The sequence below is a fragment of the Triticum aestivum genome, chromosome 2D (genome assembly GCF_018294505.1).
Source record: "Triticum aestivum cultivar Chinese Spring chromosome 2D, IWGSC CS RefSeq v2.1, whole genome shotgun sequence".
Lineage (NCBI taxonomy): Eukaryota > Viridiplantae > Streptophyta > Magnoliopsida > Poales > Poaceae > Triticum > Triticum aestivum.
In genome coordinates, this window is record NC_057799.1 from 549,986,159 (window position 1) to 549,995,973 (window position 9,815).

The following is a 9,815-nucleotide window of genomic DNA, read 5'->3' on the forward strand; positions in this document are numbered from 1 at the left end:
GTTTCGACCGTAGGAGGTCCGTTTCGTCCGTTTTGCGGTACGCCACACCCCTCCCGATCAACAGGGCCCCCGTTTCGACCGTAGGAGGTCCGTTTCGTCCGTTTTGCGGTACGCCACACCCCTCCCGATCAACAGGACCCCCGTTTCGACCGTAGGAGGTCCGTTTCCTCCGTTTTGCGGTATGCCACACCCCTCCCGATCAACAGGACACCGTTCCGAATGTAGGAGGTCCGTTTCCTCCGTTGTGCGGTACGCCAGGCCTCGTTTCCATCGCCTGTTCCGTCCAAGCCCTCCCGATGAACACGACCACGCATTCCGTTCCGACCCAGCCGGTTGGCTCCCACGCGTTCCGTTGCCTCCCGATGAACACGATGCATTCCGTTGCCTCCCCATGAACACGACGCATTTCGTTGCCTCCCCATGAACACGACGACGACGCTGTTTCTCCGTTCCGACCCAGCCATGTCAACGAGCCCTCGCCGTACGTATGCGCGAGTAGGCGTTCGAGACCCCGCCCGTATGTACACATACGTGGCCGTATTTTCTTTCTTGCACCCTGGCCGCTGTACGTACGTGTACATGCTACGTGCGCGCCTCTACTACGACACGTGCGCGCCTCTACATCCACCAGTGTATATGTACGTACACGTTCGCGACCAGAATGACAACGCTACGTACGCTTCGACCAGATGGGTCCCGACTGTCAGGCACTTCCTTACGTGCGAAGATGTAGCTGGTGGGTCCCAGCAGTCAGGGGGCGAATCGTTTTGTTTTTTTTTTTGCCCGGACGCACTTCCTTGCGTGCGAAGGTGTAGCTGGTGGGTCCCAGCAGTCAGGGGGGAAACGTTTTTTTTCGTGAAATACGGTGGCATGTCCGGTGGGTCCCCGCTGTCAGGTGGAGGAATAATTATTTTGCACGTAATAAGGAGGCACCTCTTTGCTGCGGCCGTGGACCCAGCTCTCAGCGTCTCCACGCACAGTACTCTTCCGATGGAAGTCGGTCGTTGACCACATTGACCACGCCACGCCGAGAGCACCACGGCGGTGGACGACGGCGAGGCCTAGGAAGGGGACGACACGGAGGCAGGGAAGACTCGGCAGTTGTTTCCCACGCGGAGGGGAGTATGACTGTACGAGGTTTACTGGTTCGTCTGCCGTCGCCGGAGAATAACAGCAGGTGTGGGTGAGTAGAGGGATGGCTAGGCCAGCGATGGGAGTACGGTGGGGCGGTGAGGCCTCCGCGGCAGCACAGCCGGCCGCGGGGAGGAGGGAGCAGGCAGTCCCGCCGGTGCTTGTTTGAGCGGCTGGAGCAAGAAGAGCAGAGATTGAAGAAGCACGACATCCGTTGGATGGACATCCAACAGTCAGTGCTTGTGCGTCAACCTTTTTTTTAGGAAAGCCTCAAATCTGTGAAAAACAGCATACAACCCATCTACCATTATTTCTAATAATTTACAGCTCATTTGCTAATTCTTAAGGTTTTTTTGGAGCCCATATTCTTTTTGTTAGCATTACAGCCCATATTGTGGCCACGGTTAAAACATTATACGAAATTTTGCATATTTCGGTGCGGTCCGAACTGTTTTTAATCCCGAAATTTCGACTCACATTCAAACTGATTTTAAAAACAAATGTATATCAATATAAAATCCAACAAATTCTCCACGCATAAAAATTAATGTAATTTAAAATCTTGAAATGAAAAAAAAAGATATTTGAAACTAATTGCCGGTTTGATGTGTTTTCAAAATGTACAGCCCATTTCTCATTACTGATGGGCCATTTTCTCGGCCAGTCGAATGAAAGCTCTCCTCGCCTTGAAAGATTTGCACCCCAACAGGCCTGACAAAGCGACTTGGCAAATCACAAAAAAACTGGGTTGTGGCCGTGGACCCAGCTGTCAGCCTCTCCACGTACAGTACTCTTCTGATGGAAGTCGTTCCTTGACCACGTTGACCACGCCGCGCGGAGAGCACCACGGCGGTGGACGACGGCGAGGCCTAGGAAGGGGATGACGCGGAGCCGGGGAAGACGCGGCAGTGGAAACCCGCGCGGAGAGGAGTACGAGGGTTCACTGGTTCGGCTGTGGTGTGAGGCTGTCGTTGCCGCAGGGCCTGGCCAGCGGTGGGAATAGTAGGGGGTGGTGAGGCCTCTTCGGCAGCACAGCCTTCCACGGGAGGCAGGAGCATGCGGCATGACTGGCGCTGCTTTGGGCGGCTGGAGCAAGAAGACCATAGGTTGAAGAAGCACTACGTCCGTTGGATGGACATCGTACGGTCACTGGAACTAGAATCGTTCATATTGACTAAGTTGACAAAGCCCTTCGTCCCCGTCAACTTAGTAGGCCCACAAGTTAGCCTCCCACCAAGGTGGGTCCCAGCTAGCCGGGGGAGTATTCATTTTTTTGTGCGTAATAAGGAGGCACTTCCGGTGGGTCCGAGCTGACAGCGGGGGGAACGTTTTTTTCGTGAAATACGGTGGCCCGTCCAGTGGGTCCCAGCAGTCAGGGGGAAACGATTTTTTTCGCAAAATACTGGTGGCCCGTCCGGTGGGTCCCCGCTGTCAGGTGGAGGAATAATTATTTTGCGCGTAATAAGGAGGCACTTCCTTGCGGCCGCTGTGGACCCAGCTGTCAGCCTCTCCACGCACAGTACTCTTCCGATGGAAGTCGGTCATTGACCACATTGACCACGCCGCGCCGAGAGCACCAGGGCGGTGGACGACGGCGAGGCCTAGGAAGGGGACGACGTGGAGCCGGGGAAGACGCAGCAGTGGAAGCCCGCGCGGAGAGGAGTGCGAGGGTTCACCGGTTCGACTGCGGTGTGAGGCTGCCGTCGCCGCAGAATAACAGGGGGTGTGGGTGAGTGGAGGGATGGCCTGGCCAGCGGTGCGAGTAGTATGGGGGCGGTGAGGCCTCCGCGGCAGCACAGCCGGCCACGGGAGGCAAGAGCAGGCGGCACGACCGGCGCTGCTTTGGGCGGCTGGACCAAGAAGACCAGAGGTTGAAGAAGCACTACGGCCGTTGGATGGACATCGTACGGTCACTGAAGCTAGAATCGTTTATATTGACTAAGTTGACAAAGCCCTTGGTACGCTCCAACTTAGTAGGCCCACAAGTCAGCCTTCGAAACGGTGCGCCCCAGATGTCAGGGGGAGGAATCATTTTTTGGGCGGCCGAAGCTAAGAATATCCGAGATTGAAGAGGAAGCACGACATCCGTTGGATAGACATCCAACGGCCACTGCTGCTAGAACCGTGTGTTGACTATAATAAGTTGACAAAGCCTTGCATACGCGTCAACTTATTTTTTTTAGGGGACGCGTCACTTAGTAGGCCCACAAGTGTGTGGCAGAGAACTTAGAGCCCATTTGCGTTTTGTAAGAACGTACAGCCCATTTTTGAATTCTAATGTAATTTACAACAGCCCATTTACAGTTTGTTAAAAGTACAGCCCATTTTCTAGCTAGGACAACGATTAATAATTTCAACCAACCGTTGAAGACAGAATTCAATAAAATTTCCCACATTTTGATGGGATCCGAAATATTTTTATCCCAAAACTTCTAGTCAGATTAAATATAAATTTGTATTATGTAAAAATCCAACGAAACATTGCGCGCGCAACAATGAAAATTTAAGATTTTCAAAATCCATAAATAATATTTTATAAACTAATGTTGTGTTTGGTGCATTTTTTTATAGTTACTGCCCAGTTTTTATAATTACATCCCATTTATTATTTTTTAAAGCCCATTTTCCTGTTAAGCCTAATGCATCCCTCCTAGGAAAGATTTGCAGCCCAGCGGGGCGGAGAATAACAAGTTGACCTTGCCTGGGTATTCCTCAAAAAGACGTATAGCTGGGCTAGCCATTTTCATCTTAAAAAATTAGTATCTGGGCAGGATATCTGGCCTGGGCTAGGCGGGCCACAGCCCGCCCAGTTAATACCATGCTATCCTCTGAACAACAACGAAATCATCGCCAAGAAAAACTCTGCAGTGCTCACGCCTCAAAAACACAAATACTGCTCGAGCTGCTTGGTCCCAGCTTTCGGCTGCACCTTGTGCAATTCTCTCGTTTATATTGACTACATAGGTTGACAATGGTGTGGGACCGTGATGTCAGGAAACCAGGAGAAAGCAAAAAAATAGTTGTACATAATAAGGAGGCACTTGTGTACGTACGGCTATGGCCCTAGTGGGTCCCTAGTGTCATCCAGTCAAAATAAAGTCATCTCCTGAATCCTCATGTTCGTTGACGATGTTAACAATGCTCGGCGCCACGGCGAGCGCAACAACTCGAAGGACAACGGAGAGGGCCTCGCGGGCCCTACGGATGGTCTGATACAGCGCTTGCTGCTCATTCAGGAAGCTAGGATCATCGGACACCTATGAGCACCTTCGAGAAATTGAGATGGCATGAAACGGTAACGCCACGCTTGGGAGCTCTGGTTTATTTCAAACCTGTATTAACATACAAGTGTAATTTACTCGTCATCGGAAACAACGCGTAAAATACAGGCGTAATGAAACCGAGGGCCCGAGGTCTGTAAGTAAAACCGGCGGGTTACACGTGTAATTTGAGAGACCAGTGTATATTTTACGAGCACTGGTATATGGAGGACATTACCAGACGATACATGCATGACATGCGTATCATGCCATCCATGGGCAAGGCTGAAACAGCAGCTAATGGCTGGATTAGCAATCGTCCGAGTGTCGTTCAGCATTTTTATCGTGTGTGAAGTACTTCCGATATTTTACTAGTCGAAATAGACCAACCAAGCGCCTTCGCCCGAGACCATCTGCTTTAATTTACAAGCGTCAGTTTTACAAGCGGTTTTGGTTGGAAAACGACGATCCAATCACGGCCTAATATCATGAGTTGGTCGGAAGATCATATGGTTTCACGTCTAACTTACCCGACTTGTCGTATAGGCTATGAATGAAACATCAGACGATGAACTTCTTAAGCACGGAAACAACAGAAGAGGATGATCTTCTTAACAAGCAAATCACTGGCATTAGATCGACATGCAAAACAATACGAAGCATTATTCTCAGGAGGCACGGTGAACAGCTCGTGATGCTGCATGCCACAACATTCCAAGCTCAACTTTGCAATCAAACACAAGGCCTGGCATTACATAGACAATATTCAGAACAAACTCTTAGCACAAGAATATCTCAGCAGAGTAACTATTTACTTCTAAACTGAACACAGGAATAGGAAAACACTCGACGCTGCTCACAGCAAGGGCGTCCCACTCAAAAATATCAAATGCATGTCTTCTGGCTAACATCAATGAGCAAATTTTGACAAGGTTTTCCAATTCCAATATATTAAACTAACGTCTTCTTGCTAACATCAATGATTAAACTTTGACAAGCTTTTCCCATTCAAAATATGTAATGCCTATGATCGTGGAGTCCTGTCGTAGCTTCTTGTACTTGTTTGGGCACTTTTTGCCCAGGGCACTCCACGTGTTGTTAAATTGCCAATGGTCTCTGCAGACTAGTCATGTCACCGGTGTCTAATAATACTCGGTAAAGTTTCTCGGTCATTCCTTCTGTAATGTAGCGCAAACAGTGACTGCTTCTTTCTGCAAAGTGGAACGACCAACTGGACCCAGTAATGCAGCAGTTTGCCTTGGACACATTGGCTCCTTTTGTGCAGTTCAACTAAAATCGAAGTCGGAATGAAACCGAGCTTTAATTTTGATATCCCTGTAAGCAACAATAGGTATAAGGGAAACAATTACTGAGAAATAACGGTTGATGACTTGTACTCCCAGAAGAAAAGCATCTACTGATCTACTTTATCTTAATGGGAAACAAAGCAGGAGAGTAGCAATTCTCCATTAGTGTGATTCATTCATATTGACTGAGACATTATCTTAACAATGCCTTGTTTCAACATGTATAAAGAACGACAAAGCAGAAAAGTACCATTCCTAAAACAATGCAACAGATTCATTTTAACAGAGACATTATCTTAACAATACCTTGGTTAAACATGTAGAAAGAACTACAAAGCAGGATAGTACCATTCCTAACAAGTGTTGCAGTTTTGAACTAAGATTCAGTAGTTAATTATTTCTGAGAGTGGCATTGCTTAATTTTACCAGCGGCATTAGATTAACGAAAAGCATAAACAGTTCCAGGGGAGAGTGGGTGCAACAATAGTATGTGCTTCCATCTACTTATAAAGGGGGTGATCCAGAGTTTGTTGTAACAAAGCAACAAGCATCATGTCTGGGTTGGTCCCTTTTTTGTTCACTACTTAATGGGAAAAGACAGCAATACAATAGCTTCAATTCAACATTTATTTAAAACAGTACCAATACAAGTAGCACAACATCTCAAAGCACACTGCACAATCATGTGGATGAAGGCCTGTACTGACCTTTCATGAGACCGACAAAGGTAAAATACGAATATCGATCTCCTTTTGTGCAGTTCCACGAAAATTAAGCAAAGTCACCGGTGTGACATTCAAGTTGAACTGCACAAAACACTCTTAAAACATAAGTGTTTCGAGTAGCGAAGCAAAATTTCGCAATAACAACAAGTTGAATCGATAGCCCTGTTTTAACAGAGGCAAAAAAGGAAACAATTACTTGCCGATAAAGGAGGATGAAACAAACGGTGACAGAAAGAAGCATCTAACTTATCTTGGATGGAAAACAAAGTAGGACAGTAGCATTTCTAAAACGGTTGCATTGATTCATATTAACAGAGACATTCTCTTGAAACAACATTCGTTAAAAAATGTAATTTACTTTTAACAGTGGCATTTCTTCAATTTTCCGGCGGCATTCTTAGATTAACAATAGCAAAATAGCTGTATGGGACATGCCAGCACCATGTGCGTCCACACGTATAAATGGGTGATGCAGAGTATGTAGCCAAGCAGCATATATGCGCTGGTCCCATATTTGTTCTCTTTGAACCTTCTTCCTATGTGAGGGCAGCAAATCTAGTCCTGCACAAACTACCCGACCCCCCAGTTTCTTTCCATTTTCAACAAAGAGATCGGTTCCTTACAGATGTGTGTACTGGGTTACCCCCTTTTTCCCTTTTCGACCTACAAAGCGGCTGGATAGCCAGTCTATACTACTTTCCGCCCCTCCTTTCCTCATTGAACCACGTCCTAGATTCTTGCTCCAGCCCACCGCACCCTTCTTTCCTCTTTGAACCAAGACCTAGATTCGACTATAGATCGAAAAAGATCCACATGCAGCTAGAGCAACGACGGTTTCAAAGAAACTTATACCTTAGGGTCGTCGGGATGTGGCAAGGCGTGCGGCGGGAGGCCGGATCTGCCCACACTACGTACGGCAGCGAGGAAGAAGGGGTCGGTGGCCCTCCCGCACAGGCACTGGGTGAAAGAGAATAGCGCAGCCGGCAGTGGATTGCCTCCCTCGCCGAAGGCGATAGAGTGAATGTTGCACCTCCTCCCCTTCCTGGTGCGACGGGATACGGACGCCTCCTTCACCAGCTATGAGGGGGGAGAGAGAGAGACAAGAGGCCAACGCAGTCTTGTTTAGATCTGGTGAAGAGAGGGTGAGCGACTGTGAATATAGCAAACCCTAGCAAATGAACGCTGAGCCTCCAGCGTGTAACATATATGTAGTGCGGCGAGCGTGTTGAGAGTGCAAACCCTAGAGAACAAGCGCTGAGGCTCCCGTTTATATATATATACTACTGTAGTACGGACTGAGCTCCGGTGCCTTCACTGCACCTGCTTTTGGCTATATGACAGTTGAGCCAGCCACATTTTGGGCCCACCTGTCATAAATCCAAAGGCAGGTGCACTAAGTCAATGAAGCTGCGTCCATATAGTACTCTCGTGTATACAACTAATATTTAGTGGAGTGGTTTTCTTATTCTCTCCATAACAATCGTTTTAAATTGTGTAAGTACGAAACGAAACTCTTTATTTAATGTACAGTGAAGAAAACTAGTACTACTTCCGATGAACTAACGATCCACGCCCACGCGTCCTGGTCGCACTTCCTGTCCTTCACGTGTGGTACACTACCCTCCCTTAAGTGAACAACCACACATGCGCCAAATTATCAGAAACGTGTGAGAGTGTGTACAAATAAAGAATTTTAATTTCAATTATCAGAAAGGTTTGAGAGTATTACAAAGTTTGACTTCAGTCAAATCTAATATGCGGAGTAAATAAAAATCGAGGGCTACTACGTCCATCCGGGTTTTTAGTCCACACCATTTTTTAAATCAAAGTTAATAGCTGGGCAAATAAAATTACAGGGGAGCTGGAGACAAAGTTGTGAGAAGGCTTAGAAATCAATACAAAACTTATGCTCTTAGTACCAACGTCGATCCTTCTTCGAGGAAACATTTGGTTCATAGCCAATTGTGTGATAAAATTGCACCAACGTGAAAGACGACTGCGTCTCCAACGCAACCAAGGTGAACTGACGAAGGATATCATCTTTGTGCGTAACAAGCAAAGAGCACTGATGGAAGACAGGTTGTTTTTCATTGAAAATCAATCAGCTTCACCAGCCGACGTAACCATGAGGCGCAACCATGAGCATCGATAGGTCATCGTGGTGATGCATCATCCATTTGGCATCATGTTTGGGTGAGGCACCTATGAAGTTCGACAAATCCTCATTGTGGTCTGTTTCTTCTCAGTAATCAAGCTCGAGTAAGGAAGAACCACGTGGCAGAGGACAGTGAGGCAGAACAACAATGGCCATCCAATTTTGTGCAGTTCCACTAAAATTGAGGAAGACATGCCCGGGTATGGAGACACGCATCGCTGTTTCCAAAAATATAAAAAAGGGTTAGCAACGACATCTCAATTGTCAATAAGAATTAATGAAAAGTACACCAACAAACAGAAGCATCATAATTATCTTGATGGGAACTAAACCAGGATAGCTGAGAAAAAAAGCATTTCTTCATTTAACAAGTGATAGTACTACCACCATATGGACAATGACCGCACAACCACCATGTACTTTTTGTCAAAACAACATGTATACCTCCACCAAGGCATAAATCAGGACAACTTTTCGAGTGGCATTTCCTCTATAATAGTACTAGTAGGTGATGTTGGACCAGCCGACGAACCCTAGCTACTATGCATGGGGAGCTGGGGAGTAGTCGCATAGAAGAAAACCCGCACGCAGCGACCTGGGGAGCTGGACCAGTACAAGAAGTTATACCTCAGGTAGGCGAGATGTCGTTTAGGCGGGCGGGCGGGATCTGCCCACACGACGGCAGCGAACAAGGGCGCGGAGGATCTTCGTCCGCGCCAGCGCCGGCTCCGAGAGGACGGTGCGCATCGGCTTCCTCCGTCGCCGATGGCGACAACGTCAACGCTGCACCTCCTCACCTCCCGCAGTGGACGGGATTCGGCCGGATCTGTGACCACCGGTGAGGAGAGAGATAGAGTGGACACTGTCATCTTGTTTTGATATGGAGAGGGTGAGAGAGCGAGGCGCGAGAAACTCTATCAAACAAGAGGCTATAATGGAGTAAAAAAAATCTCTCCATAGCAATGGTTTTAAATAAAATACGCGCGTTCCCGAAAAAAAGAAAGGAAAACTGGCGGACAATTTTTCTAACGTACCAAGAAAGAAAACTCGATCAAAAACACGCCCCCGCTTCCAGGTCGCGAGAGTCGTCGCGCACACACACATAGACATAGACATGCATATCCGTGTTTACGTAAAATTCCATTTCCATCTCCATCTCCCATCATATTTTTCCAACTGGCACATTATTTACGTTCTTAATTATATACGCAGCAATATTAACATACAACATCTCTTG